Source organism: Ambystoma mexicanum, chromosome 12 (genome assembly GCF_040938575.1).
Source record: "Ambystoma mexicanum isolate Mex_15411 chromosome 12, UKY_AmexF1_1, whole genome shotgun sequence".
Taxonomy (NCBI): Eukaryota; Metazoa; Chordata; class Amphibia; order Caudata; family Ambystomatidae; genus Ambystoma; species Ambystoma mexicanum.
The window spans coordinates 258,234,674-258,258,977 of record NC_090936.1 but is presented as its reverse complement, the minus strand read 5'-3'; the positions used below and the strand labels follow the sequence as shown (position 1 = coordinate 258,258,977).

At 47.8% G+C, this 24,304-nt stretch overlaps 1 protein-coding gene across 1 annotated transcript in view; it reads right to left on the bottom strand.

The window, feature by feature from the left end:
* PIK3C2G (phosphatidylinositol-4-phosphate 3-kinase catalytic subunit type 2 gamma) overlaps window positions 1-24,304 on the bottom strand; it is a 3,221,975-nt gene that overhangs the window by 2,626,642 nt on the left and 571,029 nt on the right. The gene's annotated exons all lie outside the window — the stretch shown is intronic.

Sequence of the window (24,304 nt, the reverse complement as noted above, 5' to 3'; positions counted from 1 at the left end):
TGCTACTAAGCCCCTATTCAGTGATAAACCCAATTGAAAACATATTGAGCATTTCAGGGGCATCGAGATTTCTCAAACTTTGCCCAGGATTTGGACAAGGACCTTTGCCCAAGTTATGGTTACGGTATAAAGTGGGCAGGCAAGGTTTGGTTTCTGGAGCCTTGCAGCTAGTGGTAGACCTTTTCTAGAGTAATTTAAGAAGAGTTATGCATTGAAACAAGGCTCAGTTGACCCAAGATTTATTTCAGGGAAAGGTAGAACATTGAACTAGAGTAGTTAATTTCTGTGACTACTAGGAGATGAGAGAATCCTCAGTGACCAACTTGCATGAGACAGATGCACATTGCATCACTTGTCAATGATTAAGACGGAAGTGAGGGAAAATAGCAGAATTGTTTGATGGCAGCTATAAGAATATAATCAGTGTCGCTAATCAGAGTGTGCAATGTTTTTGTGACAAGACTAATCATTAGTCATGACAAACATTTCTTAGAATTCTTTGGGAGCAGAAGATTCTGTTGTATGACATGGCATCTTCCTATTGTGCATTGCATCTTTACTGATCATAGAAACAAGATTTTTTTTTTTTAAACACTGCAGGAATTTCTCATTGTATAGTCTGTTCTCTATTGACCTTGCTGGATCATCTGTTCTCATCTAGATTTTCTCTTAAATCATATAAAATATTCTATTTTCATGGCTCTTCTGAATTCCTTAGATAGGTACATGTTTGTTCTTTAATGATCTATTGCCCTTTGTAAATGCACAGCCTGCGGTCTCCTCCATGCAGATCGTAAGGCTTGATATTCTGCGGTGCACTGCTTTGAATCACGTACACGCTCCACATGAAAGGTGCCATTTTGGATCGGTAATCGGATTACACTGTTGCACACTAAAATCATTATGGGCCTTGCACAAATCTAATTTTCATTAATTGTTTGGGGACTTGACTTACTAGCGAGCTGCAAGATGCTTTGTATACCACTTGGCTAACATTTTGCTTTGTGAGAATGCTCTGGACATGGTCATAGTCATTAGAGAAAAGTCTTATTCCCCCTCCAAGATGGCAGTCACCATAGCGTTTCAGAAATGGGAAATGCATGCAAGTCATAAAGAGAAGTTCTTCCACAACACAACTTATCTCCACTGTGCAGTAAGACGCTTAATGACCTGTGTTCTTGAACCTCCTGCTTCTTCTCCCTGTGGTTTCATTGCCTTGTCAGACTTCCTCAGTCCACTTTAGAATTCCCTCTCTCCTCCTTAAGGGAGGTACGTACCTTGGAGTTGCTCTGCATTTTGGTTGGTGCTGCATGAGTGACCTGCTGCTGTTCTAGAAATCTAACCTCTGTTTTCCTTTCAGCAAACCAGACTTTGCTTGTCATGCTACTTGTGCACCATTAATCATCTGTAGCAAACCTTCTGAATCTAGGGGGGTTTCGCTTGAACAGGCCTACCTGCGGGGTCATATAGTAATCCTGTGTACCAGTGCAACAGTAGGAGAGAAGCTGTCTTCCAGAAGGCAGAGGCTGTATCCCTACTCTGCATGCAGGTGCAAGATCCTTCTGGTGAGTCCTGGTATTGACAGAAAGAATCTTCTGTGCAGAGAATTCCTTACTCACTTATTCTCTGTGCAAACACGTTATATAGCAGATCATGAAAACCCAAAATGACTGAGAATGCAAAAGGGGTGCTGGCTAATATCAAGAAGAAGATAGAAGTCAACATGGCGATTGAGTAGGTGAATATTTGGAAAGACCGTTTGTCCTCTTTCATTCATTATTCTGGAGCCTATTCATTGAAAGCCATGGACAATGATAGTCATGGCACATTGTAGAAATTGGTCACAGAAGACATTACACAAGGGATGACTGATGAGCTAGCTTGACAATCGATGGTCTAATATTGAAAACAAATTGACATCCGGAGCACTTTGGGGCAGCGTGGTGATTGTTCACTTCAGCCCAGATATGGCAGTGCAGTGTACACCATAGATGGGTTATAATATTGAACCACAGACTTTCAGCCAATGAGGTCCACCAATCTACAGCTGAGCCGTGAAAGCCTGGAATCAATCGTCCCCACCTTAGACTGTTCAAAAATAAATTACTTGTCTTTGGACACAACGCCTCTGCTAGATTTGCAGGACCCTTTTGTAATCTGCGCACGTAATGGTCCTGGATAGGCCAGGTCTTTCTGCAGAAGGACAAGAAACACATGAGTGCCCCGACGTGTAAGCCTACTGATTTATCCAATCCCGATGGCAGAACATGTTCCCTTTTAAATGTCACACAAAGTTTCCTAAGCCACAGGATATAAGCTATTTCCAAGAAAAACAAGAATGCAGAATGTCCCTTCCAAACCATACATGGCATGTGTGAAACGGGCATGGTATTAAGAGATGACACATACAACAGATCTAACAGTTTTGAAAACCTTTACTAAAATATCAGGATGGGTGCAATGCCTAATTTGTCCTACAGCTATGGTGGGAATAGCCCTTCCTAAAGAAAGGAAAAGTCTAAGTGAGTAGGTCCAACTCAAAAGCCTGCCTGTGTCAAAACCTATGCTTTCCCTCACATCTCATATAGAAATGTAGGGTGAGGATGTTTTAACTTAAAGACTGGTGCAGTCTCTAGGCCCTTTCACAAGTTCAGGATATGGTTCCAACCACAAAGTTCAAAAAGTTTTTAGAATTAGGGTTTGCCTTTCTTGATACTTCTTTGGTTCTCCTTTCTATACTGTAGTTGCTTGACTTTCATTTCCAGTTTGTTTTCTTGTTTGTCTCTCCTCGGTCAGCACGCCCATCGCTTTCACTCTCTTATTCACAGTATTCTTATTTCATGATACTTTGAAAATGTCATTCGTTAGTCACAGACATTTGAACACGTACCGCTTAAACATGACCACTCAGACACAATGTTTCTGCAAAATTCAGTTCAAGTATTGCATTTGTCTCAATTAGTTCTGTTACTTTCCTCTGAGGCTTTCGAGAATGTGCCGACCGCACGCAACTACTCGGCTACAATAGAATTCCTACATTTTCATACGTGCACCAGGTTTCCTTGCATTCTCTTGAAACTCACCAGCTTCGACGTACATATCTTCGGTTCACCCGGTAAGATGCTTTCTGGGATTCGAAGTCGGGGTCTTGCTGCCTGCGCCTCCGACACCCCTGGATGGTTACTGCTATTCAGGGGAACAAGCAGTTCTTGGCCACAGCAAAGGGACCAGTGCCTTCCACAGTACCCTTCTCCCGCCTTCTCCGGTTCCTTGGAGACACGGCTCCCTCACCACGCAATGACAGCTTCTCTCACTCTGACGCCCTTCAACGTCTCGGCATTCTGTTCTCCTCTGGCTTCCCACGGGTGGGATGGCTCTCCAACTGCTCTCTCCTGGCACCGGCTTCTCGCGCCCTTTGCTGTTTGTGGACTTCACTTTTTATACACTTGTGACTCTCTAACAGGCTCCATGTGTTAAATTGTCAGTCTAGAAAAATAGATACCTCTCACGACCAATGGCAATGTATCATATTGGCCGACGACTAAACGTCAGAAATACAGACTCATAAGTTTGACCAATGTGTGGCCATTTTGATGTAGCTAGAATCGCCATTTTGTTCTCTAACGTTTGCTCATTGCTTTTTGTTCAAAACTGTTTAGCCGAAAGCTTATTCTGCTTATTCTGCTTATGCTGCTTCACTGATTACTTTGTTGTTCAAAGCGAAAGAGCAAGGCCGCGAGGCTGGGAGTTATTTGTTGAAACATAACGTAGGCAGCACCAGAGAGGAATGCCCAATCCCCTTCCGTAATAGCCTTGGAGGAGAGCAACATGGCATTTAATCATTTCACTAATGCAGCCAGTCTCGTTAATATGGTAGAAATGCTAGAAAGAAACAGCTAAAGGCTTGAATTATGCTTTTCTTACGGCCCCCCTTTCCTAAGCCTAGCAGAGTGTGCTGACTCCCAGGACATGAATAGCAAATAGGAGATAGCAAGGCCTGGAATGCGACTCTTCCCCCGTACGCAGCTTGCCTGCAAGAACAGAAGCACTGTGTTCTGTTCAACAAAGAAATATGTCTGTAGACTCGCAATGTTGCATATTGTTGCTAAAATAGATGTTTGAAGGTGTCATATTCATCAAAATTGTCAATCACCAGACCCAGTTCAAAGAAACTGTACAATGGGTGTAATCAACATGTCATGACTGATTGCAGGATGTCCATTTTGTATATATGTAACTGATGTACGTTATTTGCTCTCTTGCATCCCTCAAGGTCTGGAGACACACGTCGCAGGGCGTGAGACCGAGTTGGCCAACTGAGACTATTTGCTTTGCAATAAACCCTAGCTTTTGGGAATACAACCTCGTGTCTGGCGTGTCAGTTCGTGTGTGGTGATTTGCCTTGTTTCCACTACACGAGGGTCCCCTAGGGGCCCCTTCAAGATGGCGCCCGAATAGGGAACCTCCCCCACTTGTTCCATTGTGTACGTTGTAAGATAAGAAAGGCAGAGAGAACGGCGAGGACGGGACGATCCAGCCGGGATCAAGAGGTGATTGGGGAGCCCCTGTGTAAGCGATGAGACTCCTATGCAGATCTGCACACATCTGATCCCTGATCAACGTGCCCCGCCAGAGAACAAGGAGACGAGGGTCCCGAAACGAGGCAGAACCAAGAGACGCAGACACAATGTCATTGGTTGTGTCAGTATACGGACAAATTGTGTCTTGGAAGACAATTTGACTTATCAGGTGAGTCGTACCCTGATTCGAAATAGCACTGATATTGGTTGAGAGTTGACTTTGCAAAATCAAACGCCCAGTGTAAGGTTGATTAGCCGAGGGTAAGGTTAAAAGATGCCTGGGGTATTGTCCACCCTAGCAGGGCTTTTCCACTGCGGTAGACAATCTTTGGAAGATGGCCAAGTTGCGCCACCTGGGGGAACGCCGGCGTACGAGATGTATGTAAAGCATGGTGTGGGTGCGATAATGTTCTGTGAGATTTGGCATAAACAAACCAGAAACCAAGAAGATTTTCAGTGGCCGATTAATGGCAGTTTTGAAATTGAGAGAATAGATAACTTGGAGAAGATGTTGATAAGAAAGAAAGCACGTCCCACAGCATTTGATATCCTTAGGGACTGGAGAAGGGAAGCTATGCTTCGTTGGAGAAGTAGAGAGAAACATGCGTGCAGGCATAAATCAAAAACTGAAATAGTGGAAGAAAAGGAGGAGGAGTGGACTGAGAGTCTGAGAAGGACAGGTAGACGCGAACAGTTGAACATAGAAAGAATATACCCACAACGAGAATTGCATATAGCAGATGATTTAATAGAAAAAATGTTGACCGATACAAAGTGGGGTCCAACACCAGAAAGTAAAACAAACGTGTCAGGAACCACTGTTCAGCCCCCTCCTGTTGCCCAAACCCCTGCACCCCTCCCAATTGTTCAAATCCTAGCACAGCCGCAGACTGCGCACATATCACCTCCCATTAGCCAGCCAGTACCACAACAGTCACTTCCCGTTCCTGTTATCCCATCCGCACCTCCCGCCCTAGAAACAGACACAGTCCCATCCATCCCACCCGCGGTTGAACTTGAAACTACGGAGGCGAGAGATGGGACAGTACAAAGTGGATGCACAAGAGTGACCCGCAGTGCGATCAGCATGGAGATGAAGCAGGAATTGCAAGTTCAGGCAGAGATGTATATAGATGGGAACGATGGGATGACAGCATTGGCCTCGATGTATGACTTCCGAAGAAGCAATGAAAGACAGTTAGTGTTGGAATGCATGGGTGAATATTTAGTGGGAAGATGGAAACAGTTAATTGGGAAATTATCGCTGTAAAGAAGACCGGTGGGGGGTGTCTGTACTTCTGCTCTCTATATGGTAGAAGAGAGGCACAGAGGACCCCAGCCAAGATTCTCTAGTACGGTAGCAATGGTCGAGCAATCAAGGCCTAGCTTCTCAGGAGGTGACGCAGGCTGGTTCTTAAGTACAGTGTAGTCCCCAAGTCCCCACAAAGGAATGTCCACACATTGTATTGGTTAGAACACAGTCTTTATATAATCAATATTCAAGGTTATGTACACTTATCATAATAACTCACTTTGTACTTAGAAAAATCAACAATGGCAAATATATACAATTCTAAAGTGGTACCACCCTTTGTATTAGATCTCATTAAAGTGCATCAACAATACTGTAACAATGTCACACAGATCAATAGAGTGAAACCAGCAATAGAGAGAGGAGGGAAAATAAGATGGTTGAGCAATAGGCAGAATACTGGCCCCTACCACTAGACACAGTTCTGTGTGGAGATCTCCCCACCTGGGCAACCTGTAAAATAAAGATATAGCACAAGCCCAGTCCATTTATTGTTCTGCAAGTCTTATTCCCTCCTATAATGTTTTTACCCCCCCAATGTACTTGGTGGAGTCGAGTTCTTCGAAGAGGCGTCGACAGATCCTTCTTGAGCGACCCCCTTTGAAACAGGAGTCACGGATCGTCGAGAGGCGTCGAGAAGCGTCGAGGAACTCGGTGTTCGGTGATGGGGAATCGACGGCCCTTCTTGAATGCCTTCCCTTTCAAGCGGGAGACACGGGGCGTCGAACGTCCGTCGACAAACAGGGTAGAACGGCGTCGATGAGGCGGCAGCTTCGTCTGAGCGGTGCTCGTCGGCGTCGGAGCGTCGGCGTCCTGCAAGGCAGAGGCGTGCGGGGCACCTCGGTGACAATAGTTCTGGACTGCAAAGATTGTGGAGACGGAGGCCCAGCAAGGGCGTCGAGTCGTTCGAGTCTTTGTGGTCTTCGGGTGGCGGGAAACCCACCGGCAGGTTTCTCCTCAGTGCGTTGGTCGTCCTCGACTTTCTCCGGCAAGATAAAGCGGTCGACGGTGCGGACGAGGGAGTCCTTCGATTCGAATGTTCTTAGGCAAAGGAGCGGACGGCTCCGGTCGTCGGTGGCACGGCATCAAGTGGTTCCCACGGCTGGGCAACACAACTTCGACGGGCCTCCAGCGGTTACACAAACCTGCGAACCCTGGTCGGCGGCAATGGACTTCGACGGCGGCGATGTCCGGGTGCTTCACTTTGATCTCCTCGGCGGTCCCGTCTCGGGTCGGCAGCCTTTCGAGGGTCTGTCTTCCAGGGCGCTTCGGCGAAGATGGAGCGGTGCTCGATGGTCCCTCGGAGCACTGGAAGAGGGCGCCTTACCAGGTCCTCTCTCGGGTCAGTCTTCGACGATTTCGGCAGCCTTCGGATCGGTCGAAGCAAATGCAACAGCAAGTCTTCTTCTTCCAGCTGGACGTCGAGGATCAGCAGTTCCAGTTACTCTTAGAGTGGAGACTCAGCTCCAGAACGCTTCTGAACGCTTCTGAACGTTCCCTGAACCTCCTACCAGTGGTGAGAGGTCCCCAGATATACTATTCTGTCTCTCATCCACACTGCTGGCACACACTCAGCAGCCAATCATACAGAAGGGCATTCATGCAGTCAGTCAGCCAAACAGGCACACAGTGCATTCAGGCCACACTCCTCCCTTTCAGACACTCACAACAAGGAATGTGGATTGGGACAAGTACCCAGCCATTCAACACTACACACTGCATTCAGGCCAGTTTCGGGCAGGGCTGTGTCAGTCTTTGTCTCTCATGCCAGAAACCAGACAACCACAACAAGGAGTGTATATTGGTCACACACGCCATTCACCCAGGTCCCACCCACAGAAGGTACCCACAACATACAGTCACTGGGAAGGCTCCAGTCAGTCTAGCTGGGCCTTCACAACAACACCATATATGGAACTTCCACCCAACAGCCAGTCAGGGGGAAGGGACAGAGTCAGGGCTTCCCAGGTCTTTGGGAAAACAAGGTAACAGGCAATAGAGAGCAAGAGGCCACAGGGGCCATCTTGTTTCCTATCAGGAATCAACTGATCCCAATGGCAGGGCCTGGGTATCCCAAAATGGAGGACACCCAGAGCACCTGTCAAATTCAGCATGGAGCTGCCACCAGCCCATACCCTGCTCTGTGGGCCACCCACAGGTGCCCAAAAACATACACTAGGGGTACAGGGCTGTACCCCTACACATGGGACTTGGTGGCCTTGATAGTGAGGTTAGCCCTTTTCAAGGCCTGCAACACCTTACCCAGATGTGTCAAATGCTCTTCCCAGGTGGAACTGTAGACGGCAATGTCGTCTAAGTAAGCCACACAAAAGGCTTCCAGCCCACTGAGCGCATGGTTGACCAATCTCTGGAAGGTGGCAGGGGCATTCTTCAACCCAAAAGGCATGACCCTAAACTGGTAGAGTCCCTCAGGTGTTGAGAAGGCCGTCTTTTCCTTGGCATGGTCCGTCAGAGCTATTTGCCAATAGCCTGAGGTAAGGTCAAAGGTGCTCACAAATTTGGCAGCACCTATGGTGTCCACGAGCTCATCAGCCCTGGGCAATGGGTGCGCGTTAGTTTTTGTGACGGCATTGACTCCTCGGTAGTCCACACAGAACCTCCAATCCTTGGTACCCGCCTGGGAACTTACCTTGGGGACAAGGACCACTGGACTGGACCAGGGACTGGTTGAGGGTTCAATAACACCCAGATCCAACATCTTGGCGACCTCCTTTTGACAGGCACACTGTCACCAGTGTCAATTTCATGCCTACACCACGGTGTAAGGCCTGGCGTCCGTGAAAACAGAGAGGCATACTGTTGGAGTAAAGCCCTGCAGGCCCTCTGTTGCTCTGTTGTCAAATCCAGAGAGAGATGTACTCCCTCCACTGAGCCATCCTGAGGGTTGCTATGCAGCAAATCAGGAAGGGGCTCACTCTCATCCTCTTCTTGCCCTGAAGCTAGCAAGAGACATGAGACTTCTACTCGCCGGTGGAAAGGCTTGAGCCTGTTGACATGGAATATCTGAGGGGCTACCCCAGAGGCTCCCATGTCAACCAGATAATTGACTTCGCCCATCTTGGAGATGATCCTGAAGGGTCCAGTCCACTTGTCTGCCAGAGCTCTAGGCTTGGTAGGCTCCATCACAAGGATTTCCTGTCCCAGAGTCCAATCCACTTGCGAGGCTTTAAGGTCATGCCAGTACCTATTCAATTCCTGGCTGGCCTTGAGATTTGCTGTTGCCTGACCCATCATCTGTGTCATCCTCCGTCGGAGGCCTAACACATAGTCCCCCACTTGCTTGGCGGGACCTGGTGGGGTGGCTTCCAACCCTTCTCTGATCAAGGCGAGGGCCCCCCTCACGGGATGTCCAAAGAGTAACTCAAAGGGGCTGAAACCAACACCCTCTTGAGGTACCTCTCTGTAAGCAAACAGCAGGCATGGCAGGAGGAGATCCCATTTCCTACTTAGGGGTTCTTCCAAAGCCCCTAGCATGCCCTTGAGAGTTTTATTAAATCACTCAACCAGACCATTGGTCTGGGGTGGTAAGAGGTGGAGAACTTGTAGGTTACCCCGCACTCTTTCCACATGGTTTTCATGTAACTAGACATGAAGTTGGATCCTCTGTCAGAGACAACCTCCTTGGGGACTCCAACACGGGTGAAAATGCCCAGGAGAGCCCTGGCAACCACCTTGGCAGTAACAGTCCGAAGGGGTATTGCCTCAGGGTACCTGGTGGCATGATCTACCAAGACCAGGATGAACCGATGTCCACCTGAAGTGGGAGGGTCAAGGGGACCGACGATGTCGATGCCCACCCTCTCAAATGGTGTGCCAACCACTGGCAATGGCTGCAGTGGGGCAATGACACTACCTCCAGTCTTGCCAGACAACTGACAAGTTGGGCAGGTCCAGCAGTGGGACTCCACCTCTACTCCCATCCGTAGCCAGTAGAAATGGGCAGAGAGCCTCTGCTTAGTCTTCTTTGTCCCAAGATGACCAGCCAAGGGCACCTCATGCGCCAACTGCAGTAGGAAGGGCCTGTAAACCTGGGGTACCACCAACCTCTTGAGGGCACCAGGTTCAGGCTTAGTGGGCTCACTAACAAGGAGCTCACCCTCCCAATAAATCCGGAATGTCCTAGGCACTTCTCCTTGTGCCTGGGACAGGGCCTGTTTCCTCTGTCCCTCGAGAGAGTGGCACTCTCTCTGTCCCTTACAGAAGTCTGCCCGGGAGGGTCCCCCTTCAGCTAACAAGCCTTGAAGGTCGGGATGATCCTCCGGGTTGAGAACCTCTCCCACAGGAGAGTCTTCTGTCTCTTCTCCCACAGGAGTTGAGTTTGGGTTTTCCACTGGACCCAGCCCGTCCGGAGCATGGATCCCAATGGGTGCTGTCGGAACAGCAGGAAGAGAAGGTGTTCCCTCCACAGAGGTGGCCTTCTTGGTCTTCCTTCTTCTTGACTTCGGCCTCGCCTTTGGCTCGGGTACCTGACCCACAGCCAGACCCGGTGTCACCTGTGACCTAGTGACTGCAGCAGCAGTCATGGGAAGACCATCCGAGATCAACCCCAACTCTACTAGATCATTTCCTAACAGAATGTTAGGACAGGAAGCTTTGCTGTCTTGTCTCCAATCTTGAGTGTGACTAAGGCTACAGGTGATAATTTGGGAGGCCCACCAGGTAACCTGGTGGTTTGCAGAGGAGCACCTACATAGTCCTCTGGCTTGAGCAGGGTCCTGTCCACCCCTGTCATGCTTGCCCCAGTGTCTCTCAAACCAGTAGAAGGCTGGCCATTCAAGAGGACACTTCTCAAAAACCTACGGGTGTTCGGTGGGATAGTCGCCAGTACTTCTGCATACTGGTCCCAGGCCCCAAGGGACACTAAGGAAATCTCTACCGGAGCACCAAATGTGATCCCGGTAGAGGAGGGGAGGACAGTGGCCTCCACCTCAGACACGGGGTAAGGGTAGGTCAGGCTGACAGCCTGTACTCCAAGTGCCTTACCTTTACACTTGGAGTCACCCCTTTTGTGATCCAGAGCCCCACAGTCCCAACAAGCGCCAGGAGTGCGGGGTACGGTACTGGAACCACTGGGAGCCTGCTTTGCAGCAGGTGGACCACTACTCTTATTCCCACCCACAGATGACTTATCCCCACTAGATTTTTGGGTCTTGGGAGAGGAAGGTTTAGGTTTACCCGACTGTGACTGCTTGTGGGACTCCTCAGCTTTCTGAGCGGCCCCCTTTTCTTTGTGCTTGTCCTTCCCACTGGAGTCCTTAGGGGACACCTGGTGGGAGACCCACTTGTCAGACAACCTAGCCAGCTTAAAGGGGTCCAAAATGTTCTGGTCAGCCACATACTGACGCAGCTCTGGTGAACAGGCTTCAGAAAAATGCTCAAAAAACAAGAGGTGGGACAATTCAACAAAAGTCTTAATCTTGTATCCATCGATCCACCCCATCATGTTCATGTGCGCAGCACTCACCCAGTCAACCCAAGACACATTCTCTCTTTTCTTAAAATCCCTGAACCTTCTAAGGTATTGGGTAGGTGTCTTACCAAACTTGGCAATCAAAGCAGACTTCATACACTCATACTGACCCCTTTCTTCAACACTCAGCTTCAGAATACAGTCATATCCAGTTTGAGGCACTCTGCTTAACAAACACTTAGCCCAATCTCTTTTATCAAAATCATGAATCGCACAAGCCATTTCAAACGCTTCAATCCATTGGAGGATATCTGAACCCTCCACAAATACACCAACCAAATCTTTCATAAACTTGGTGGTTGGGGACCTGACACTCTCACTGGTTTTAACTGAAGTCTCCACTCTAGCTTTCTCTAGCTGGATTCTCTGACATTCAGTGTCCTGGCTCTTGAGTTCAAGGTCCGTATTTCTGAGTTCAAGATCCCTATTCTTGAGCTCCACTTGTTGAGCCAACTCCTCTTTCTTAAGTTCAGCATCTATTTCCAACTTGCGGTATTCAAAGGCCAATTTCATCCTTAATAACTCAAGCTCCAAGGAATTGCTGGGGTTTGGAACAGAGGCAGCAGGAATGGCGGCATTCCCAGAAACAGATTCAGCAGAAACCCCAGGGGCAGAGTCCTCATTGGTTGCATTCCCCCCCTCATCAAGAGTTTCACCATCAGTCTGGTAGTCCACCAGGGCAGCTATCAGCTCAGCCCTAGACTTATCCACAAAGTCTAACTCCCTGGCTTCACAAGCACTCTGGAGAGCCTCCAAGCTCATCCGAGTCAATTTGCCATTTGCAATAGACTCCATTGTTTGTAATGCAGTTATCTTGTACACAACTAAACCTTAATTTAATAAAGTGCGGATATCTTCTGTAAGTGGCACGGTTATACACTGATTCTTAAAACCATAAGCATCCCACTGCTGCCACCAACTGTAAAGAAGACCGGTGGGGGGTGTCTGTACTTCTGCTCTCTATATGGTAGAAGAGAGGCACAGAGGACCCCAGCCAAGATTCTCTAGTACTGTAGCAATGGTCGAGCAATCAAGGCCTAGCTTCTCAGGAGGTGATGCAGGCTGGTTCTTAAGTACAGTGTAGTCCCCAAGCCCCCACAAAGGAATGTCCACACACTGTATTGGTTAGAACACAGTCTTCATATAATCAATATTCAAGGTTATGTACACTTATCATAATAACTCGCTTTGTACTTAGGAAAATCAAAAATGGCAAATATATACAATTCTAAACTGGTACCACCCTTTGTATTAGATCTCATTAAAGTGCATCAACAATACTGTAACAATGTCACACAGATCAGTAGAGTGAAACCAGCAACAGAGAGAGGAGAGAAAATAAGATGGTTGAGCAATAGGCAGAATACTGGCCCCTACCACTAGACACAGTTCTGTGTGGAGATCCCCCCACCTGGGCAACCTGTAAAATAAAGATATAGCACAAGCCCAGTCCATATATTGTTCTGCGAGTCTTATTCCCTCCTATAATGTTTTTACCCCCCCAATGTACTTGGTGGAGTCGAGTTCTTCGAAGAGGCGTCGACAGATCCTTCTTGAGCGACCCCCTTTCAAGCGGGATTCACGGATCGGCAGAGGCGTCGAGAAGCGTCGAGGAACTCGGTGTTCGGCGACGGGGAATCAACGGCCCTTCTTGAATGCCATCCCTTTCATGCGGGAGACACGGGGCGTCGAAAGTCCGTCGACAAACAGGGTAGAATGGCGTCGATGAGGTGGCAGCTTCGTCCGAGCGGTGCTCGTCGGCGTCGGAGCGTCGGCGTCCTGCAAGGCAGAGGCGTGCGGGGCACCTCGGTGACAATAGTTCTGGACCGCAAAGATTGTGGAGACGGAGGCCCAGCAAGGGCGTCGAGTCGTTCGAGTCTTTGTGGTCTTCAGGTGGCGGGAAACCCACCGGCACATTTCTCCTCAGCGCGTTGGTCGTCCTCGACTTTCTCCGGCAGGATAAAGCGGTCGACGGTGCGGACGAGGGAGTCCTTCGATTCGAATGTTTTTAGGCAAAGGAGCAGACGGCTCCGGTCGTCTGCGGCACGGCGTCAAGTGGTTCCCACGGCTGGGCAACGCAACTTCGACGGGCCTCCAGCGGTTACACAAACCTGCGAACCCTGGTCGACGGCAATGGAGTTTGACGGCGGCGATGTCCGGGTGCTTCACTTCGATCTCCTTGGCGGTCCCGTCTCGGGTCGGCAGCCTTTTGAGGGTCTGTCTTCCAGGGCGCTTCGGCGAAGATGGAGCGGTGCTCGATGGTCCCTCGGAGCACGGGAAGAGGGCGCCTTACCAGGTCCTCTCTCGGGTCAGTCTTCGACGATTTCGGCAGCCTTCGGATCGGTCGAAGCAAATGCAACAGCAAGTCTTCTTCTTCCAGCTGGACGTCGAGGATCAGCAGTTCCAGTTACTCTTAGAGTGGAGACTCAGCTCCAGAACGCTTCTGAACGCTTCTGAACGTTCCCTGAACCTCCTACCAGTGGTGAGAGGTCCCCAGATATACTATTCTGTCTCTCATCCACACTGCTGGCACACACTCAGCAGCCAATCATACAGAAGGGCATTCATGCAGTCAGTCAGCCAATCAGGCACACAGTGCATTCAGGCCACACTCCTCCCTTTCAGACACTCACAACAAGGAATGTGGATTGGGACAAGTACCCAGCCATTCAACACTACACACTGCATTCAGGCCAGTTTCGGGCAGGGCTGTCTCAGTCTTTGTCTCTCATGCCAGAAACCAGACAACCACAACAAGGAGTGTATATTGGTCACACACTCCATTCACCCAGGTCCCACCCACAGGAGGTACCCACAACATACAGTCACTGTGAAGGCTCCAGTCAGTCTAGCTGGGCCTTCACAACAACACCATATATGGAACTTCCACCCAACAGCCAGTCAGGGGGAAGGGACAGAGTCAGGGCTTCCCAGGACTTTGGGAAAACAAGGTAACAGGCAATAGAGAGCAAGAGGCCACAGGGGCCATCTTGTTTCCTATCAGGAATCAACTGATCCCAATGGCAGGGCCTGGGTATCCCAAAATGGAGGACACCCAGAGCTCCTGTCAAATTCAGCATGGAGCTGCCACCAGCCCATACCCTGCTCTGTGGGCCACCCACAGGTGCCCAAAAACATACACTAGGGGTACAGGGTTGTACCCCTACCCATGGGTGCCATAAGGGTATCCCATGGGTCTGTTCACCAAACCAAAAGAGAGAGCTGCACTGCCAGGAGTCCCGCATGGACTCCTGGGCAGAAAACATGACAGAACACATGATAAAAAGCAGTAAAGGACAAGGGTTCAGAGGCCCTGTCCCTCTGATTCATTTCCAGCATTACAATCGCCACAACGATTGTTAGATTTAAATGCATTAGCACGGTGTAGAGAAAGAGATGAAGAAGTAAGGGAACATGCATATGGACTTTTTGAGCTTAAAAATGAACTTGATAATGAATATGCTGAAATGTTTACCACACCTGGGTACGGGAGTAGGGATATCAGGAGCGATAGGAAGAATGCGGCATCACCTTACATACAGCGGCGACATTCGTCATCATCAATACAGATAGGCGATGAACTAAAAGTAGGTGTACGAGAGGTGCTAAGATGTATGTCGGATCCTAGTACTCCTGCAATGGCATTACATGACATATTCGATGAATATACCATGCCCATGAAAAGAAAAGCACTGCATGCGATGGCTGAACATTTAATAGACAAAGATATAAAGGACAAGAAGGTCAGCCCCCCCCAAAAATAATGGCGATATATAAGAGGGCACTAGAACGAGGGACACGGGAAACAGCCTGGTCGCTTGACTTGGGGATATTATTGCATATGAGGGAAGGGGGAGGAACAGTGAGTACGGCATTTCCTATGAGAGAGGTCCCACCTACCTATGTGCCCAAAGTAGAAATTCCTGCAGCATGCACTGTAGCGGCGCAGGTGACGCCAGCACATTATACTGCCCAATATGTGCATGTCCCCTTTTCCAGGCAGGAAGTGAATATCATAAAACAGATGATTCCTGATATAAGAAAGAATCCCGCAGGATTTTACAAAGAAGTAGAATCCTCTCTGCAATCATCCGTGCTTACCATGGGTAACATAGATTTAATATTCTCAGTGATCCTGCCAGCAGATAAGAAAAGTGGATGATATAACGGCCTATGGCGCCACCTGGGCGGATTTAGTAAAAGAAGACAGGGATAAAGAGGTTGGAGGGAAGCCAGGGGCGAACATGGTAGCATTACCAGGACGAATTATACAAAGATTAAAAGAGATTGTTCCAGAGAAAAGAATCCAATGGGATAAATTGACTGCATGTGTGCAAGGCAAGGATGAGCTAGCTACAGACTATTTTAATAGGTTTGAGGAAGTATTCACAGACTTCAGTGGGCAGGATGTGAGCTCAGAAGCGGGGAAAAGATTATTTGTTGATAAGTATGTGAGGGGGTTAACTCTTCCAATTCAAAATGTGATAATGACATCCGGCAAGCAAAAACGTTGGGCGAAGTATTACATAGGCACAATATTATGAGAACAGGGTAAATGCAGACAAAGAAAAAGAGGTAAAAGATAGAGTAAATTTGAAGACGAGAGTGCTACTTCAGCAAGTAACGGGACACAACAGAGGGAGGGGGAATGCACAAGGAAGGAGTAATTCAAATATGCATGGAGGACCAATGGGACAGAATCAGTGTGCATACTGCAAAGAGGAAGAGCACTGGAGAGCGCAATGCCCACATTTGAAAATAGAACTGGGGGTGGTCAGAGGAGACAGCACCGGGGGCACCCAGGAGCAAATGGACCGAATAGAAATAATATGCAGCACACCAAAGTAACCAAGGAGGTCAGAATCAAGCTCAGCACCAGAACACTACCAACCAGAGTCAGGGCCAGAGTAACCAACAACATGGGAATACCCACAATGGGGGACCTAGAGGAAGGGATGGGAACATTTTCGATACACAACAAAATGCGTATTACAGCAATAGCATTGATTACACATTGGACGATGTGTTATTCCCTCAATAGGACAGCCCAAGACAGGGGTCGGAACCAGTGTCTATTCCTGTGAATCAGAAAGGACCCTATGTAGAGATGAGAGTCAGGGATACAGAGCACCGCTTTCTTGTAGATACGGGAGCGCAGAAGTGTTCGATAGATCATCACTTGGTTCCATATATACCACTGTCAGGGCAAAATAATATTTCTGTAGGGTTCGCAGGTACACCAGTAATTAACCCAGTGTCCCAATCAGTCCCAGTAACAATAGGTCCATTCACTGAGCATTGTCCATTTCTCTTAACAGATAATTGTGGAGAAAACCTTTTGGGATTGAATTTATTGAAAAAACTAGGTGCAGTTATTCATTGCACTCCCGATGGTGTGTTTTTAACAATTTGGTCACAATATGCACAGGTGTCTGATTTTGTTTTCTAAACCCTTGCCAGGAGAGTTGACTAAGGTGCCAATCTGTATATGGGCAATAAATGACAATGATGTGGGATGCTTAAAGATAGAGCCAGTAAAAGTGATTTTGAAAGAAGGGGTCACGCTGCCGTGTATTCCACAGTACAGAATTTCAACTGACGGAGAGCAAGGATTGAAAAGGATTGTTTCAGATTTGGTGAAATTAGGGGTAATTGAGGAAATTGCAGGTAGTACATGCAACGGCCCCATTCTTCCGGTATACAAGAAAGGAGATAACGAGATACCCAATCGTTTCATAATTGATCTGCGTGCGTTAAACAAGGTAGTCGACCCTTAATTTCCCTTAGTGCCAGACGTCACCACCATTTTGACAATGATACCTGCATCAGCAGAATACTTTAGCGTGATTGATTTAAAGAATGCTTTCTTTAGCATTCCAGTGAGCAAGGACAGTAGATATTTGTTCGCGTTCACTTTAGGAGGACGGTCATTCACATTCACGCGAATTCCACAAGGATACACGGAAAGTCTCAGTATTTACAGCAGGGCATTGAAGGAACAACTAGATATGCTAGAGCTACCAACAGGTTGTATATTGCTACATTATATAGACGGTCTGTTGATCGCTGCAGACACAGAGAAGATTTGTAAAGAAAGTACCATTTTACTATTAACACACTTAGCAGTGCATGGCCACAAAGCCAGCTTGAAAAGATTTCAGTATTGTCGAAAGGAAGTGGCGTATTTGGGTTACTTACTTTAAAAAAAAGGGAGAAGACTAACGCCAGAGCGAATAGAGAGCATTTCTGGTATGCCTATTCCAAAAACACAGAAAGGAGTCAGAGCCATAATAGGCATGGCTTCTTATTGCCGGCAGTGGATTGGAAACTTTGCGTTAATTGTGAAACCAATGGTGGCATTGATGAAAAAGGATGCTGTGATGCCTTTGCAGCAGGGCTGGACTGGCCCGTCGGCCAATCGGCCCGTGGCTGATACGTTTCGAGGCCCTGGGGGCCGGTTTGCTGTGTGTGGGCCGGTGTGCTGGCTGGCTTGCACGGCGCACAGCGTGTGCATTCATTAAAGAGAGGTAACACGCGAGTGTTGCCTTTCTTTGGTGAATGCACTGGCCTGGTGGTGCCCTGGGCTCTGGGCCGATCCGCCGACAGTGTGGCGCCAGTTGTTGCAAATGCAGTGGGTCACGGCAAGGGGAGCGGCTCCTGGGCCAAGAGCCGCTCCTTTTGTTGCGATTCATTGCATTTGCAATGGTAGGTTGTTGGGGGCTGGGCCGGTCATGTGAGTTCCTGAAGTCTTCCCGGTGCTGAGAGGGCTGAGCCTGATTGACCCGATGGCCATTCAGCCCGTGGCTGGGCCGAAATCATGGATGAGGCACTGGGCCTGGGGCCGGTTGCTGAAGCCCACGCCTGGGCCCGCAGTCGCCGGACGTAAGTTACACATTTCTTTTTTTTTTTTTTTTACTGGCTGGTGTGATTTCCAATACGCCAATCATGCAGTGTTAATAAGTAACGCTGGTGCGCACAGAGTAGTCCTCCATTACGTGTTTGTGATCAGAGGGAATCGTCATGAGGATTTCCAAAATGTGACCGACTATTTCTTATGGCCTATTTGGCGTGGCCCTGGCTGACCCAGAGTCATGGCAGGACAGGACAGGACACAGAAAATAAATAGGCCCTCGGCTGCACAATTAACACACGCCCGGCAATTACTTATGTAACACGTTTCACTGTTAGTACTTGCGTTCTTATACATATGTTTGTAGACAATTGAAATCGGGATTGGTGGGGGGGTGGGTCGGGTAGTTAGTACTTGCATGTCAGTGGAGGGATCGGAAGATAAGGGGGTTCAGACCGCTCATTCTCACGGCAGTTATTAGGTGTGTGTGGTTTCAGATATGAAGGGGAGAGTTAATTGCTTGTAACGTTGAGAGTGCACTAGAATAGTCTCTTTTGAATGTGTAAAGAAGTTAGCTTCCCCCACTCAAGGAAGTGTCCCCCTCACACATTCTGTGATGTTAGCGCCCCTCCCAACGTTTGAACGGTTAGCCCCAGCTCTCCCGACGAAATGTTAGTCTAGATGCACCCCTGCCTAGTCCTAATCTGTATTTCCAATTGCATGCTGGGACTTGTAGTTTGTTTTTTCCCATTGTAAGGAATAGCCTACAATTCCCAGCATGCAGTGGGGAACAGAAACAGGACTGGCTCGAGGAGTCAGACATGTATGTGGGCAACTTGGCAGCTATGCGAGTTCAGGGAGTAGGGTCTGCATGAAGAGTTGCGTGAACGTGGCACTCTCCAATCAGGGTGTCAACAGTGAAGTCCCTTAATGTGCACGTGCGGGGCTGGCTATGCAGGAAGCTTTGCATAGATTGCAAGGGAACATGAACGCCCTGACTCGGTGCTAGGGGAGTGAAGGTACGCTGACAGGGGGCGAGGTCTGTTGCTGCCCCAGGTGCCCTTGTGTTCGGTTTGTGAGTGTCCACACGCAGTCTGTGAGATTGTGTGCCTCGATAGCCCTCTGCACAGATGACTGGGGTGTGTAACCATTTCGATGATTGTGAACTTTCCGCCTCTCCTGTCCTCTGTGCCCTACACTGCTTTTCAAATGCAAAATACAACATTAATATTATCACGTTTATCAGAAGTGTGCCATGACACACCCTTCCTGCTCCTAAGCGCTGTAATAATAGGCGTTACATTATCATGAAATCTAACCCTCAGAATCAAGGCATTACCAACAGCTAGCTCGATAAATGGCTGGTAAGACAGCACAGCGGGTTTCAGTGCTTGCTGCTGAGATGGGTGTGTTCTGCCGGTTCCAATCTTGCCAGGGTCCACTCAGCCTTTCATCCTTCTGAGGTCGCCAAATGCACACTAATTGCAGTTGGCTAATATTGATTGTTTATAAAAGTGTTCTATTTAAAGCGCCTCAGTGAGAGTGCTATGAAAAGAACAGATTATTTTTATGATAAATGCCTAAGTGTTGAATAATGTCACCGTCTTGCATTAGTGTCGCTGCTGTGTGACTCCGTTTCAGGCAGGCCAATATAAGCATCATTTCGAAAGGTTTCCTTGCTTCCTTGAGAGATGTACGCATCGCCCTTTTCACTATGCTGTGTGTGAAGCAGGATGATACTGGGTATGCATGGATGGGCAGGGAGATGATAGCGCTGTAATGCAGTTTGCGGGGAACAAAAATGAGGATGTTTGCAATATAGATTCCTTGCCTAAGTCCCTTCCTTGGACAGGACGCCTGGGGTGCCTGTCCCTGCCACCCTCAATCACTTTAGGTGTTTTCTTTATGGATAAACCACTGTGGATTTTGTGATTTTAGAAAAGGTGTAATGCTTGTGTGTGTTGCTAGGGGTGGGGGAATGCATGCAGCAGGGACAGCACTGGATGACCAACTATGCAGGACCTCTTTTTCCAGTATTCATATTTATAATTTGAGGTATATCGATATGCTCAGAATCACACATTGTTTAGTGCAGGCACCGGGATTAGAACCCGGGCTTGCCCACTATTTCACATCTTCTCGACAGAGTTTCTAGAATTCTGCAGTGCTTTCAGCAAAAAATTTCGCTTAGAACATTTTCAAAGGCACACATTTTTCCTAGCATGGTTAGGTTCGCAGCCAAAGTCGGTGGCATAGTTTCCAAGGAGGCATAAAAGTCAGACGCCAGTCTCCCTGGGGACGGTACCGGTGACCACACGATAATTCATGATTTGAATGACATCATGGCCCTGAATGAGTTCTGGAGAGATCCCGCCTGTCTGCAGAGGGATGTTGCGATGATTTATGGCAAAGCCGAGACAGCATTTTATGGTCAGATGGAATTAGTGTCTCATCAGACAGAGGGATCCCCCTCCCCGTATGGGTGAGGTTAAACCCAATGATTTAATGTTCTCCATTGATTCCCGGTTTTAAATCCACAGGAGAGGCACGGGTGTATGCGTTACTTAAGGGGATTTGATGACAGACAGTGTAATCGTCAGTCACTGTGAGAAACACATTAGTAAAGTTGTTTCCCAGTTTAGTGCAATAAAAAATAAATAATTGAGGACGAGAAGAGGATGTCATTAGTATATGGCAAGAAACCATCTGGGACATTTTAGAGGCATTTCAGATTGCTTTGCTTAGGCTGAAAGGATGGGCCAATAGATGACATTTCACCTCAATATGACACAATATTACAGCACGTGCTAGACTCCATGCATGTGGTCTTAAAAGGTGTGGTGGTTCTTTTCCACCAAAAGATGCCACGATCTCAAGCCACCATGCACGGGGCATAAACCTGGCATCAGGGTGGCAAGGGATTTAACAGTAAAGAGGTGGTCTGTGATGGCCATCCGCAAAGGGGAACAGCTTTGAAAAGCAGTTGCCATGTTTGCCCAGGGGATCTGTGATTCCATTACCAAGGTCAGTGGATCCACAGTGGAAGAGAGGAGCATAGCAGGCATTTTGTTTTTAATAGAAACATGTTTTTATCACGCCATCATTTCCCGCTTCAGAGCACGAAAGGGAAAAGGGAAAGGGGTGCAAGAAACTAAATGCAGCAGATCTCCTCAGGAAGGGAGGCTTCACTTGTAGATTTCCAATGTCCTTATATAAATAGACCGAGGAGCACTGGCAGGTGTTTAGGTCTCTTTGTAATCTTAGGTGGTTGGGAAGCAGGCGGGCTGGGGCAGGAGTTTTTTCCGAAGGAAATTGAGTTGATGTTAGGGGGATCTACACCCACACCTTTATTTTTTTTTCCTCAACAGCTTTATTTATTACCACAAGGCAGAGAGATAATTGACATACAATGTTCCAAAGCAATACAGAGTTTGACTGAGTAACAGCAGATTCCACTAATCCCTACCCCTAATCTAACAACCCAATATCTGCCACCCCCTCCACCCTTTCCCCACACCCAGACTCAACATCAGTACTCCACAAGATCTACACACGTATGATAAGCGTATCCATCGGTAGCATGTTAATACCATATTAAAACCAGTGATTACTCTGATGTGAAATATTGTGCCCTGGGACATGTCTAAAGTGTTTTGCGAAGGCAGCTGCTCTTCCCTCCAAACTAGAGGATGAATGAGGTTGACTACCACAAGACAACAGTTGCCCACCTGCCCAGGCGCTTTATAAAATCTTGTGTGCTACAAACCAAGTGTCCAGCAAAGCCATTTTGAGAAGTTGGCCACCCTATTGCAAAGGGCAATTTATCCAGGTGTGAGTTTTTGGCATAGCATTTTCTGTAAAGTCGTGAATTGATGCGATTCAGGGATTATGGTTTGAGGGCCACTTTTTTGAGGCGATGGGTGGGCCACTTTTTTGAGGCGATGGGTGGGCCACTTTTTTGAGGTGAGGGGTGGGCCACTTTTTTTCGGACGTCCGGGCCTCTTTCTTGTCCCAGTCCGACCCTGCTTTGCAGTGGAATGAAGAATGTCAGAGAGCATTTGAGTTGTTGAAAAATTGCATTATGTTATGCTCCAGTTTTGGGCACACCAAATTATGAGAAGATTTTTAGACTGTTTGTATGCAAAAGTGAAAGATGTGCATTGGCTGTTTTGACACAGGAACAAGGTGGAAGAAATATGCCATGCGGCTATTTTTCTTCCGCGCTGGACCCGGTAGCGCGCCCACTGCCACGATGTTTGCGAGCTGTTGCAGCGGCTGCTGCATCAGTGAAACAAACGGAAGGGATGGTATTGGGGCACACTTTAATTTTGATGGTGCCACATGCCATCGACGTTCTACTAAATAGAACACAGACGCAACACCTCACCTCTGCTAGACTAACTAGATTTGAAATCATCTTATTCGCGCCCCACATCCAAATTATGAGGTGTAGCGCTTTGAATCCAGCAGAATTAACGCCACTGCCTACAGAGGAACTTGGTGACAACGAATCACCTCCCCATGATTGTTTAATGGTTACTGAGGAAGAAACGAAGGGGAGAGTTGATTTAAGTCACACCGCACAGAAAGAGCCAGATGGAGAGTTATTTTGTGACGGCTCTTGTTTTAAATTACCTGATGGCACATCAACTGCCGCTACGCTATCACTACCCTAGAGAGCATTGTAGAAAGCAAAAGAATCCCCTACAATTCGGCACAAGCCGCAGAAATAATAGCCTTGACCAGAGCCTGTGAGATTTCTGAAAATTTAAACGTGAACATATATACTGATAGCCCGTACGCCTTTGGCATGGTTCATAACTTTGGCCGACTCTGGGCTGAGAGGGGTTTCTTGACATCACATGTGGCCAGAATCCAACATGGCCCTTTGATTGTATGATTGCTGTCTGCACTCACGTTTCCAAAGCACCTAGCAATAGTGAAATGCGAGGCGCATAAAAGAGTGACATGTAAAGTGGGAAAGGGAAACGCATTTGCAGACAGGATTGCGAAACAAACTGCCACTGATTTAAATACCAAAATGATGACAGTATAGTCTGAGGAAGTGCCTTGCATGATAGAAGATGGGATTGCCACTGTCAAAGAAATGCAGCCCTAAGCTACTGCTGATGAGATACAAGGGTGGGCTGAGGGCTCTGCTGAATTAAATTTGGAGGGATGTTGGGTGGACAAGAGAACTGAAAACTGGATGTTGCCAAATTCCTATGTGAATGCAATGGTCACAATGGCCTACAGCCCTACACATATGTGCCAAGAAAATAATCCAGAATGAAGCTACAGTGTGGTAGAATGTAAACATAAAAAAGAATGCAGAAAGGTTGGTCCAGAACTGCATCACGTGCTTACAGCACAATGTAGGAAAGGGCACGGTGACTCCGACAGGAAGTTTTGGCCCTCCCTCTATGTCTTTTGAGGTAATCCATTTTGATTTCATAGAAATGGAGCGATGCCAAAACTTGAAATATGTTCTAGTGGTAATATGTGCATTCAGCAAATGGGTGGAAGCATATCCTTTAAAGGACTGCACGGCAATGAGCACTACAAAAGTAATGCTAAAGGAATATATTTCCCAGTTCGACCTGCCCCGTGTCATATGGTCAGATAACGGTCCACATTTTGTGGGTGCAGTGATATTACAGATATGTGCAGGTCTCCAGATTGATAAGCAATTTCATAGTTCGAGACATCCGAGTTCGGCCGGTCTTATTGAACACCATAATGGAATCTTAAAATCTAAGATCAGTAAGATAAGTGCAGGAAGCAAGTTGAGTTGGGTGGACGCATTACCATTAGCACTGTTGTGCGTGCGCACGTCATTACAGGCAAGGACTGGGCTCTCCCCGTACGAAATTGTCATGGGGAGGCCGGCGAATGTTTGGTGCGCACCTCAGCCTAAGCGGCTTTGCGAAGTTGAGCATCCTGTGCTTAGTATTTATTGTGGCCTTTTAATACAAAAATTGCGTTTGAGTCATCAGCAGGTGCAGGAGGCTTTACCCGTGAGGCATACTGGTCCGGGGCATGCGCTGGATCCAGGAGACTGATGCTACTTA